Source organism: Mauremys mutica, chromosome 11 (assembly GCF_020497125.1).
Source record: "Mauremys mutica isolate MM-2020 ecotype Southern chromosome 11, ASM2049712v1, whole genome shotgun sequence".
NCBI classification, from domain to species: Eukaryota; Metazoa; Chordata; order Testudines; family Geoemydidae; genus Mauremys; species Mauremys mutica.
Window position 1 is genome coordinate 912,053 of NC_059082.1, and position 12,993 is coordinate 925,045.

A 12,993-nucleotide genomic window follows, 5' to 3' on the forward strand; every position below is an offset into this window, starting at 1 on the left:
GGGGTTTTTCCACCTCTAAGGCCAACCAAACCAGCCAGACAAAAAGGACTTTGGTCTCACCCCACTGGCTAACCACAAGTCACACAAGCAATTTCCTTAGACACTCCAGTCTCCCAGCATCACCACCAGTGCACTCGTCCTGGGGATGAATGGTTATGAAGACCAACACCCCAATAAAAGAAAACGGTTCCCTCGATCCCAAAGGACCAAGCCCCAGACCCAGGTCAATATACACATCAGATCTTACCCACAAATCACGCTGTTGCCAATCCTTTAGAATCTAAAATCTAAAGGTTTATTTACAAAGGGAAAAAGGTGGAAATGAGAGGTAGAATTGGTTAAATGGAATCAATTACATACAGTAATGGCAAAGTTCTTAGTTCAGGCTTGCAGCAGTGATGGAGTAAACTGCAGGTTCAAATTGAGTCTCTGGAATGCATCCCCCACTGGGATGGGTCGTTCAGTCCCTTGTGTAAAGCTTCAGTTTGTAGCAAAGTCCTTCCAGAGGTCAGAAGCAGGATTGAAGACAAGATGGAGATGAAGCATCAGCCTTATATAGGCTTTTCCAGGTGTAAGAATCTCTTTGTCTTCACTGTGGAAATTTACAGCAAAATGGAGCCTGGAGTCACATGGGCCAGTCCCTGCATACTTTGCTGAGTCACAAGGCGTGTCTGCCTTCTCTCCATGGGTCCATTGTGTCCTTAATGGTCCTTAATGGGCCATCAAACAGGCTAGGCAGAGCTAACACCAGCTTGTCTGGGAGGCTTCCCCCAGAAGCACAGCACAAACTTGAAATACAGACAGCATAGAGCCAACATTCATAACTTCAACTAAAAATGATACAGACATATAGACAGCATAATTATAATCAGCAACCCAGAACCTGGTCTTAGACACCTTATATGACCCCCTTTACTTAGGATTTGGTGCCACTACAGGACCTTGGTTGCAACCCATGTTCTATATGGTCCCAATTTATATCAATAACGTCACACCCAAGGAAACCCCACGTCAAACCAACGGCTCCTCCCCCTCCCCCTCAAAATGGTGTTCCTAACTGGTAAGGTCTGAGGCCCTTTTCTGCAGCCACAGTAGGAAAGCAGCAGCCATGAGCCAAGAAGCAGAAAGTCACATCCTCACATTCCTTCTAAATTCTATCAAAACAATGTAGTAGTGGGTTGTTAAGGAGGCGCCTCTCCTAATAGTCCCCACCATCCCCAGATGATTAAGGATAACTTTAATGCATTCTGTCTGGCAAGGAATCACTTCTCACCGGCTGTGGGTGTGAAATCCTCATCACTTCTTTCTTGTTTTGTCATTATGCTCCCCACTTCTCTAGTGTTTATCTGTATGATCTCTGCCAACTCCAGGCTGCTCCCAGCAAGTGTATTGGCTCCTTTAAAAAGACAAGGAGTCCTTGGGGCACCTTAGAGACTAACACATTTATTTGAGCATAAGCTTTTTATATACACAGAGAACATGAAACAATGGGTGTTACATATATATATCTTCCTACTGTATTTTCCACTGCATGCATCCGATGAAGTGAGCTGTAGCCCACGAAAGCTTATGCTCAAATAAATTTGTTAGTCTCTAAGGTGCCACAAGTGCTCCTGTTCTTTTTGTGAATACAGACTAACACGGCTGCTACTCTGAAATTGGCTTCTTTGTGTATGTAATTGCCTACTCATTTCTTTAAGTAGTGTGTTGCTTATCTGGGGGCTCTCCTGAGGGGGAGACCTGCTTTTGTTGTTGTTGTTTGTTGTTCTTTTTAAATTTCCTACCTGAGAGCGTGATTGGCTCCCAGTTGCACAATCTGCTAAAGAAAAGGCTTTAAAGGGCTCCTTGCTGCATCATTTCACTGTGCAGAAGCTGGAGTCCCCAGATGCCCTGATCCTGACAAGCCAGCAGGGAAAGTTCATCTGCTGTATTGGGAGTGGTGAGCATTGTCTGCTTAGCGGGTGCCTTCTGTTCTGGTGGCGGTTATAAACAGAGAGTAAGGATATTACTGTGTAAGGCTCTTCCACTGGGAAAAGGCCCCCCAGACCCGTAGAGCCCTGAGTCCACAGGGAATGGGTGATGAGCCCAGGGAGGAGTGGAACTCGGAGCCCACGGAGGGGTAAAGTTGGGTGCCTTATGCCCAGAGCCCTAGGAACTAGGGGTACATCTACACTATGGGATTATTCCGATTTTACAGAAACCGTTTTTTTAAAACAGATTGTATAAAGTCGAGTGCATGCGGCCACACTAAGCACATTAATTCGGCGGTGTGGGTCCATGTACCGAGGCTAGCGTCGATTTCCTGAGCGTGCACTGTGGGTAGCTATCCTATAGCTATCCCATAGTTCCCGCAGTCTCCCCCGCCATTGGAATGCTGGGTTGAGATCCCAGTGCCTGATGGGGCAAAAATCATTGTCACAGGTGCTTCTGGGTACAGCCTCACCCCTCCCTCCATGAAAGCAGCAGCAGCCAACCGTTTCGCGCCTTTTTTCCTGGGTGAACTGTGCAGACGCCATAGCACAGCAAGCATGGACCCTGCTGAGCTCAAGACAGCAATCATGGACGTTATAAACACCCCGCGCATTCTCGTGCAGTCAATGCTGAACCGGAACCTGCAAAGCCAGGCAAGGAGGCGGCGGCTACGGCAGCGCAGTGATGAGAGTGATGAGGACATGGACACAGAATTCTGTCAAACTGCGGGCCCCTGCGCTTTGGAGATCCTGCTGGTAATGGGGCAGGTTCTAGCCATTGAACGCCAAGTTTGGGCCCGGGAAACAAGCACAGACTGGTGGGACCGCATAGTACTGTGTTGCAGGTGTGGGACGATTCCCAGTGGCTGCGAAACTTTCGCATGCGTAAGGGCACTTTCATGGAAGTTTGTGACTTGCTTTCCCCTGCCCTGAAGCACCATAATACCAAGATGAGAGCAGCCCTCACAGTTGAGAAGCGAGTGGCAATAGCCCTCTGGAAGCTTGCAACGCCAGACAGCTACTGGTCAGTCGGGAATCAATTTGGAGTGGGCAAATCTACTGTGGGGGCTGCTGTGATGCAAGTAGCCAAAGCAATCATTAAGCTGCTGCTACGAAAGGTTGTGACTCTGGGAAATGTGCAGGTCATAGTGGCTGACTTTGCTGCAATGGGATTCCCTAACTGTGGTGGGGTGATAGATGGAACCCATATCCCTATCTTGGCAGCGGAGCACCAGAGCACTCACTACATAAACCGCAAGGGGTACTTTTCCATGGTGCTGCAAGCACTGGTGGATCACAAGGGACGTTTCACCAACATCCACGTGGGATGGCCGAGAAGGGTTCATGACGCTCGCGTCTTCAGGAACACTACTCTGTTTAAACAGCTGCACCAAGGGAATTACTTCCCAGAACAGAAAATAACAGTTGGGGATGTTGAAATGCCTGTCGTTATCCTGGGGGACCCAGCCTACCCCTTGATGCCATGGCTCATGAAGCCATACACAGGCAGCCTGGACAGTAGTCAGGAGCTGTTCAACTACAGGCTGAGCAAGTGCAGAATGGTGGTAGAATGTGCATTTGGCCGTTTAAAGGCGCGCTGGCGCACATTACTGACTCGCTCAGACCTCAGCCAAACCAATGTCCCCTGTTATTGCTGCTTGCTGTGTGCTCCACAATCTCTGTGAGAGTAAGGGGGAGACCTTTATGGCGGGGTGGGAGGCTGAGGCAAATCACCTGGCCGCTGATTATGCACAGCCAGACACCAGGGCGATTAGAAGAGCACACCAGGAAGCGGTGCGCATTAGAGAAGCTTTGAAAACCAGTTTAATCACTGGCCAGGGTACAGTGTGACCGTTGTGTTTGTTTCTCCTTGATGAAACCCCCACCCCGCCTTGATTGACTCATTCCCTGTAAGCCACCACCACCCCCTTCGATCACAGCTTGCTTTCTACGGAAATAAATTCACTCTCGTTTAAAAATCATGTATTCTTTATTATTTAATTATAAAAAGAGGGAGAGAACTGACAAGGTAGCCCGGGTGGGGTTTGGGAGGAGGATAGTAGGGAAGGAAAAGGCCACTAAAAAAATTTCATAATAATGAGAGCCTTTTGGTTGGGCTGTCCACTGGGGTGGAGTGGGTGGGTGCACGGAGCCTCCCCCCACGAGTTCTTACTCATCTGGCGGGTGAGGAGGCTAAGGAACATGGTGAGGGGGGAGGGTGGTTATACAGGGGCTGCAGCGGCACTCTGTGATCCTGCTGCCGTTCCTGAAGCTCCACCATACGCCGGAGCATGTCAGTTTGATCACGCAGCAGCCCCAGAGTTGCATCGCGCCACTGCTGATCTTCCTGCCGCCACCTCTCATCTCGAGCATCTCTCCTCTCATCTCAAGCGTCTCTCCTGTCCTCACGTTCGTCCCTCCTGTCCTCATGGTCAGTGGCATCTTTCCTGTACTTTGCTACCACGTCCTTCCACTCATTCAGATGCGCTCTTTCATTGCGGGTCACTTCCATGATTTCCAAAAACATTTCTTCTCGCGTCTTTTTTTTCCGCCGCCTTATCTGAGATAGCCTTCGGGACGGAGTAGGGAGGCTTGAAAAATTTGCAGCTGCGTGAGGGAGGGAAAAAAAGGAGAGAAGTATTTAAAAAGATACATTTTAGAGAACAACGGTCATATTCTTTCACAGTGAACAACACTATTCACCTTACATAGCACATGTGTCTTCACTACAAGGGCGCATTTTGCATCTTAATATTGAGTGCCTGCAGCTTTGGTGTTACCGTTGAGTGCTGCTTCTTTCCTGTTAACGTGCAGCAGCAGAAACCACCCCGTGGCTGGCATCATGGAAGATCACTGCTAAACACCCCCCTTTCCCCCCCCGAACCGCATGGCTGGTAGCAGGAAAGATCCCTGCTAGACAAACATGGAAAAGCTCAGCGCCAATCGCGCCCCCCCTTTCCCCCGGCTTGGCTACCTGCAGGGAAGGATTTCTTTTAAACCACAGGCAAACAGCCCAGTAGGAATGGCCATCTCTGTCCCCTTACTTCAATTCCTGAATTTCAACCAGGTTACCATGAACGATATCACTCTCCTGAGGATAACACAGCGAGATAAAGAACGGATGTTGCTTGAATGCCAGCAAACACCGGGACCATACGCAGCTAGGCTTTGTCATGCAATGATACCAGATTACTTGCTACATGCATGGCGTGGTCAAGTGTCCTACCATGGAGGATGGAATAAAGCAGCGCTGCCCAGAAACCTTCTGCAAAGGCTTTTGGAGTACCTCCAGGAGAGCTTCATGGAGATGTCCCTGGAGGATTTCCGCTCCATTCCCAGACATGTTAACAGACTTTTCCAGTAACTGTACTGGCCACGAATGCATCCCAAGTCCTCAGGGCAAATTAATCATTAAAAAACGCTTGCTTTTAAACCATGTCTTATATTTACAAGGTACACTCACCAGAGGTCTCTTCCATGGCTTCATTGTCTGGGATAGTTGCTTGGGAGGGTAATTCCATCAGGGTGAGAAAAAGCTCCTGGCTGTTGGGGAGAACGGAGTGCTGTGTGCTCTCTACAAGCTTGTCCTCCTCTTCCTCCTCCTCTTCCCTGTCCGCAGAATCCTCAGGCACGGCTAAGATTACCCCCACCTCAGAATCCATGGACAGGGGTGGGGTAGTGGTGGCGGACCCCCCGAGAATTGCATGCAGCTCAGCGTAGAAGCGGCATGTTTTTGGCCCTGCCCCAGACCTTCCGTTTGCTTCTTTGGTTTTCTGATAGGCTTGTCTGAGATCCTTATCTTTCACACGGCACTGTACTGAGTCCCTGGTGTGGCCTCTCTGCATCAGGGCCTTGGAAATTTTTTCAAATGTTTTTTCATTTAGCCTTTTGGAACGGAGTTCTGTTAGCACGGAATCCTCTCCCCATACAGCCATCAGATCCAGTACCTCCCGTGCAGTCCATGCTGGGGCTCTTTTTCGATTCTCAGGAGACTGCATTGTTACCTGTGCTGATGAGCTCTGCGTGGTCACCTGTGCTGATGAGCTCTCCACGCTGGCAGGGGCGGCTCTAGGAATCCCGCTGCCCCAAGCAGGGTGGTGCGCCACAGGGGGCGTGCTGCTGGTCGCCGGTCCCGTGGCTCCGGGGGACCTCTTGCAGACGTGCCTGCGGAGGGTGTGCTGGTCCCGCGGCTCCGGTGGACCTCCCGCAGGCACGTCTGCGGGAGGTCCACCGGGGCCGCCTGCCGCCCTGCCAGCAAAATGCCGCCCCAAGCGCGCACTTGGCGCGCTGGGGTCTGGAGCCAGCCCTGCACGCTGGCCAAACAGGAAATGAAATTCAAAAGTTCGCGGGGCTTTTCCTGTCTTCCTGGCCACTGCATCCGAGTTCAGATTGCTGTCCAGAGCGGTCAGTGGTGCACTGTGGGATACCACCCGGAGGTCAATACCGTCGAATTGCGGCCACACTAATTCTAATCCGACATGGCAATACCGATTTGAGCGCTACTCCCCTCGTCGGGGAGGAGTACAGATATCGGTTTTAAGAGCCCTTTATATCGATATAAAGGGCTTCGTTGTGTGGACGGGTGCAGCGTAAAATCGGTTTAACGCTGCTAAATTCGGTATAAACACGTAGTGTAGACCAGGCCTAGGAAAGGGGCGGGGGCTAAATTAACAGGGTTATGCCTTGAACCCGCACAAGAGTAAAGGTGGGTGCCCTAGAAAGTGTGGAGGTAACAGGTTGCCACCACCGCAGCAAGACAAATGGGGGAGCTGGCAGCGCCCGGAGCTGACCCCCAAGTTATGCTAGATCCCCAGCCTCGGTTCTTCCCCAAGGTCTCCAGGAACATCCCATTAAGTGGGCACTTCGCCTGCCACTGCTCTACCCAGACCTCATGCCCCCCGCGAGGCAGCCTGTCTTCCACCACTGGCTGAGCCCTTCGCCTGCTGGGCTGAATCCTGGCTTGACCAGCATGGTCTCTGCTTTAACCTCCGGGGGTCTGCGCTGACCAAGGACTTCCCAGGCTGTGTCCGGCCAACTAGAAACCTGACTGCTTTGAAAATACGCTTTGGAGCGGCCCTGCAGACACTGGGTGAGGTGCATTAGTCCCTGTCGGGCTGGGCTCGCCAGGCAGAGCACACACTGTGAAACAGGAGGGCTGGAGCCCAGAGGCTGTCAGGGAGGTGGGGAGGCTGCATGGCAGGACCGCCAGAACCATGGGGCCCAGGGGGCCCTTGTCCCCACCTACTTTTTAACACGGGGTTAGTTTAGGGGGAAGGGGGCCGCATTGCCCCCCAGACTGCAAGCCTCAAGCAGGCACACAGCGGTGCTCGCAGGGGCTGCGCTTCCCAGTGGGGGGGCAGGGGGGGGCCTTAGTCCCTGCTCGCCATGGGGCCTGGCCCCTCTCCATGACCTCACCCTTGCTCCTCCTCCCCCTCCTCCCCCCCGCAGCCAGATGGGAAGGTGGAGCTACCAGGGAGCCTGGGCCACTGTGGAGAGCCCAGACCCTCCACCTGCCCTGGGCAGTGCACCCCAGGGAGTGGGGATAGAGACCAGGGGCTGCTCTCGGGAGATGCCTCCAGAGATTACACTGCTTTTGGCTATGCTGTCCTCAAACTGTGCTGGATGCACCTCCTGGGAGAGGCTCCTATGGTGGAGCGCAATGTACTGGAGTGGGAATATTTCACAATACTTTGTATGAAATATCGTGTGTGCCTCAGTTTCCCCTATGTGGTGCCTGGTTAACTAGGTGGAGGGGAAAAGTTGTTACTCTTTGCCGAGACCAGAGATCTGCATGTGACGGAGACCTGGCTGGCTGGGGCCTGCACCCCTAGCCCATGGATGGAAGACAATAGCCACTCCAATTGCCCAGATATCTGAACCTAGCAACCAAGGGCCAGGGATGACCCACCCTCCGGTTGTGACCAGCTGGAGAACAAAGGGCTAAGGAGGAGGCCAGCTGACAATGTTTGTCTGGAACAAGGAGAAAGGACTGAGGAGGGGCCAGGTGGCATTAAGGGGGGGTGGGGGCGGGGTCTAAAGAGGGGTCAGAGGGCTCTTGGCTCCTGGACCAGACTGTAACTTTCTGTTCTGTGTGTTAACTACGATTGTCCTACGCTGGGTTCCAGCCTTCTAATAAACCCTTCTGCTTTTACACTGCTGCTGAGTCACTCCAGTTTAAGGAAGTTGGGGAACATGCTCCCTTCGGGTGTGCAAGTCTCTCTCTCAGGTGGATTCACTGAGGGGAGCTCACGGCATGAAGCAGGGGGGCTGAAGGCTCTGAGGGTTGGTCCCAGGAGGTGGTGAAGCCAAGGGCCTGACCCCAGTGAGAGTGTGACCCTACGGGGGCTGACACACTGAAGGGGTCTCCCAGGGGCTGCTCCAGCGCACAGAGCTGGGGATCCGCGACACACCCAAGGGACAAATGCTTGAAGAAGAGCGGTTACTTCCCTGGCACTAACCGGAGTTCTTCGAGATGGTTTGTCCCTAGGCTGCCCCTCCTCTCACCCAGATTCTGGCTTTGTGGGCGAGAAGGAGCTGAGTGGCGGCAGGCTCGTGTCTCCTGCTATGCCCTTGAGCAGGCCCGCGAGTGCCCCGCTGTGCACACTTCCTCCGTGGAGCTCCCCCAGACAAACTGGCTTGAGGAACTCGAGTTCCCATAAGGCCAGTAACCTCCCCTCCACACTGCACAAGCCTGTCAGAAACATGCAGCAAATGAACAGGGAGCCAGACCTAAGAACGGCCAGCCTGGGTCAGACCAATGGGCCATCTAGCCAGTATCCTGTCTGCCGGCAGTGGGAATGAACAGAACAGAACAATTTCAAGTGATCCATCCCTAGCCAGAGCAAGGGGTTGCAGCTCTGACCATCTTGGCTAGTAGCCATTGATAGACCTGTCCTCCAGGAACATAGCGAATTTCTTTGTTGAATGTTGTTCTACTCTTGGCCTTCACACCATTCCCTGGCAAGGAGTGCAACATGCTGACTGTGCGTTGTGCGACGGAATATTTCCTTTTTGTTTTAAACCTGCTGCCTATAAATTTCATTGGGTGACCCCTAGTTCTTGTGTTATGTGAAGGAGTAAAGAACACTTCCTTATTCACTTTCTCCACACAAGTCATGATTTCATAGACCTCTGGCATAGCTCCCCGTCTCTTGGTTGTTCCTACTTCAGATTCCCCTGAGACCTGGGTCTCAACACAGGACAGCTCAGTCACTGTCAATTAGGGTGACCAGACGTCCCGATTTTATCGGGACTGTCCCAATATTTGCTTGTTTGTCCCGCGTCCCGACCGATGTTCGGTCGGGACACTGGACAAACAAGCAATTTTGCCCTCCGCTCCGGTGCATAGACGGAGCCCGGAGGGGCTTTCACCCCCCACTTCCCCCGACCATCCCCCTCCTTCCCCCATTGCACCCCTCCCCAAATCCCTGCCCTGGCCCCGCCTCTTCCCCAAGCACGCGGCATTCCTCCTCCCTCCCAGGTTTGCACACGGGCCATGGCCGGGGCTGGGAGCGCAGCACGGAGGCTGCTCCAGCCCTGCAGCCTGCAGGGCAGCGCGGAGCAGGCAGGGGGCAGAGACACGTGTGGGGCAGACACGCTCCTGCCAGGAGGGGCTGGGCCCGGCTGCCTGGTTCGCTCCCTGGCCGGGGGGGGTGTCCCCGAGTTCCCTGCAGCCGGAGCGGGGCTGCCCGGGGCGAGTGGAGCAGCCTCTGCTGTGGGGCTGGTGCAATGAAGCCCGGGAGCGGCTGGGCCGGGAGCTGCAAGAGGGGTCCGGAGCGTGGCTCGGCTGCACAGCTCGGGGCCCAGGAGCGAGGGGATGGGGAGCTGGGAGTGTATTGGGGGTCAGAGCTGAGAGTTGGGTGGAGACGGGGGGGGCGCTCTGGCTTTTTTTTATTTTGCTCCGCTCCCCCCCCACACACACACACGTCCCGATATTTCATGTTTGTCATCTGGTCACCCTACTGTCAATCAATTGCCTACAACTGTTTGTCTCCCCTGGACCACATCCTGACAAGGAAACGCCGCTGGCCAGACGTCTCCGCTGGCACTGGTTCTAGTGAGTAGCCAGAGTGAAATCTAAAGCTGCTGTCTCGGCGAGCCAGGCTCCCTCACCGGCTCCATTTAATCAGTGTTGGTTCCCCCATTCCCTAGTATTGTTCAGCTTCCATCCTCCTCGCTAGCAGCTGCTTCCTCTCCAGGTGCCTGGCAGCAGAGAGAGATTCAGTGCAGCAGCAACTTCCACAGCCTCGCGCAGGGTCTTTGGCTCTGCAAGGCCGCGGCCAGCTGAGCGGCTCGAACCTGGCCCGTTGACAGCCTATCTTGGCGGGCAGCGTGGTAGCCAGATGCGCCAGGAGCTCACGTCTATGCAGGGCCTCTGCCCGGTCAGATGGGGCTTCTGCCCCTCACTTTCCAGCCCGTAGCCAGGCCCTGACAGCTCAGAGTGATGGCTGGCTCCAAACGGCATATCCTGGCCTGGAGCCGGAGACGGCTAATTCCTGTCTGGGGTAAGTTCTGCAGCAGCCTCAGAAACCCTCCTTTCTGCCCAGCCCCCTGGCCCTTCTGTGCTCGGACACTGAACTGAGTCGAGGCCAGTGAGCTTTTTCCTTGGCGTCCTGCCCCCAGGATCCTGCCCTTGGTGTCCCACCCCCAGGATCCTGCCCTTGGCTCCGGGCCCTCGGCGTCCCGCCTCCAGGATCCCACCCTTGGCGTCCCGCCCCCAGGATCCTGCCCTCGGCTCCGGCCCTTGGTGTCCTGCCCCCAGGATCCTGCCCTTGGTGTCCCACCCCCAGGATCCTGCCCTTGGCTCCGGGCCCTCGGCGTCCCACCTCCAGGATCCCACCCTTGGCGTCCCGCCCCCAGGATCCTGCCCTCGGCTCCGGGCCCTTGGTGTCCTGCCCCCAGGATCCCACCCTTGGTGTCCTGCCCCCAGGATCCTGCCCTTGGCTCCGGGCCCTCGGCGTCCTGCCCCTTGGCTCCGGGCCCTCGGCGTCCCATCCCCAGGATTCTGCCCTTGGTGTCCCACCCCCAGGATCCCGCCCTCGGCATCCCACCCCCAGGATCCCGCCCAGGCTGCCAGGGAGTCCTGACCCCAGCATCCTGCCCTGGGCTCTGGGTCCTCAGCGTCCTGCCCCTTGGCTGCGGGCCCTTGGCGTCCTGCCCCAGGATCCTGCCCTTGGTGTCCCGCCCCCCAGGATCCTGCCCTCGGCATCCCACCCCCAGCATCCTGCCCTGGGCTCTGGGCTTTCAGCGTCCTGCCCCTCGGCTCTGGGCCCTTGGCGTCCTGCCCCCTGGATCCCGCCCCCAGCTGCAGGCTCCTTGGTGCCAGCGATGGACGCATTGGAGCCAGTGAGAGGTCGGGTGACTGAAGAGGGGCCAGTGAGAGGAGGGGTTATAGAAAGGGCTGAGTTTGGCCAGGCCTGGGCTGGGAGGGTCCCGGCGAGCCCCGTGGAGGGAGCAGGGGAGGGCTGCATTATGTAGCCCTGGGCTGGCTGAGCCCTGGGACTAGCATGCAGGACTCACTCGGTGCTGCCCTGGCCCATGGGGCTTGTCTGGCTCTCGGCAGGGAGTGCAGCTGCCCAGTTGTCTGGGGGTTGGGATGGGGCCGGAGCAGTGCTTGGGGGTGGCATGTAGGCTCGGGGCTGAAGAAGGGGGGCATTGGGGCACAGTGCACCCTGCCCCCACCCCCCAGGGCTGTGGGGCCCAGCAGGATTCCCTGAAGCACCAAGGAACTCCTGTCTCTTCCTTCGGCTCATCGCAGCCTCCCCCAGGTGCCCCCCAGTGAGCGGGCAGGGGGGGGTCAGTGCCATTCCCCCGGAGCAGGCGGGGCATTGGCAGGTCTTGGCGGGGCCCAGGGTGCGTCCCGGCCCCCCAGCCCCGCTATTCTCTGCAGGGGGCTGACGCGCAGCCAGGCGCTGGCGGGCTGGGAGGGGAGCAGGAAGTGTGGGAAGTCTTGCAATGGTTTGCTGGTCAGTGCAGCATTTCCTGTTCCTCTTTCTCAGCTGGGGTTGTGCCGTGTCCAGGCCAGTGACAGGCTGCCAGGGAGCCCAGCGCCACGAGGGATTCACCGGGACTGCCCTGCTTCCCGGGAGCTGGGGCTGCAGACACACACGTGAGTCAGCGCCGGGGGGTGTGTGCCCTTTCTCACAGCCTTGTCCCAGGCTAAGGCTCAGCCACGGGGCACGTCGCGCCCAGCCCCAGCCCCTCCTGTCAGCGCCTGCCCCCGGGAGAAGGGCTCAGTGCTGGGAGCTCTGGCTTGGGCGCCTCCTGAGCACTCAGTTCAGAGGGGGCCGCGCTGGGGACACGACTCCCTCCCTGCCGGCTCCAGCTGAAGAGGCTCAGACTGAGTTTCCCTTTCTGCCCCGTCGCTCTGCACCCCAGCCCGGGCTCTGCAGGAGCCGCTGGTCTCCCCTCCCCAGCAGCCCGGCCCCTCTCCTCAGGGCCCTATGCCAGCAGGTGACTGTGGCAGAGATGCCAGGGGAGAGCTGGGGGCTCACTGCCCCATGGTGCCCTATAGACAGGGCCCCTCAGCGCCGTACAGAGGGGCTGCCCCCCCCACCAGTGCCCTATAGACAGGGCCCCTCAGCGCCGTACAGAGCGGCTGCCCCCCACCCCCAGTGCCCTATAGACAGGGCCCCTCAGCGCCGTACAGAGCGGCTGCCCCCCACCCCCAGTTCCCTATAGACAGGGCCCCTCAGCGCCGTACAGAGGGGCTGCCCCCCCCACCAGTGCCCTATAGACAGGGCCCCTCAGCGCCTTACTGAGGGGCTGCCCCCCACCCCCAGTGCCCTATAGACAGGGCCCCTCAGCGCCGTACAGAGCGGCTGCCCCCCACCCCCAGTGCCCTATAGACAGGGCCCCTCAGCGCTGTACTGAGGGGCTGCCCCCCACCCAGGGGCGGCTCCAGGCCCCAGCACACCAAGCGCGTGCTTGGGGCGGCGTGCCTGCGGAGGGTCCGCTGGTCCCGTGGCTCCACTGAAGCCGTGGGACGGGCGACTGGCAGAGCGCCCCCCCGGCATGACGCTGT

At 56.7% G+C, this 12,993-nt stretch overlaps 1 protein-coding gene across 2 annotated transcripts in view; it reads left to right on the plus strand.

The window, feature by feature from the left end:
* Window positions 1–10,305: 10,305 nt before the first annotated feature.
* Window positions 10,306–12,993, plus strand: part of FES (FES proto-oncogene, tyrosine kinase) — a 38,327-nt gene continuing 35,639 nt past the window's right edge. The window contains exons 1-2 of one of the 2 annotated variants that reach the window (XM_044980996.1): window positions 10,306–10,474; window positions 11,969–12,078. The gene's annotated coding sequence lies outside the window, so the exon portion shown is untranslated. Of the gene's footprint in view, window positions 10,475–11,959; window positions 12,079–12,993 lie in introns of those variants that run through there. The other variant, XM_044980997.1, reaches the window with a different exon arrangement.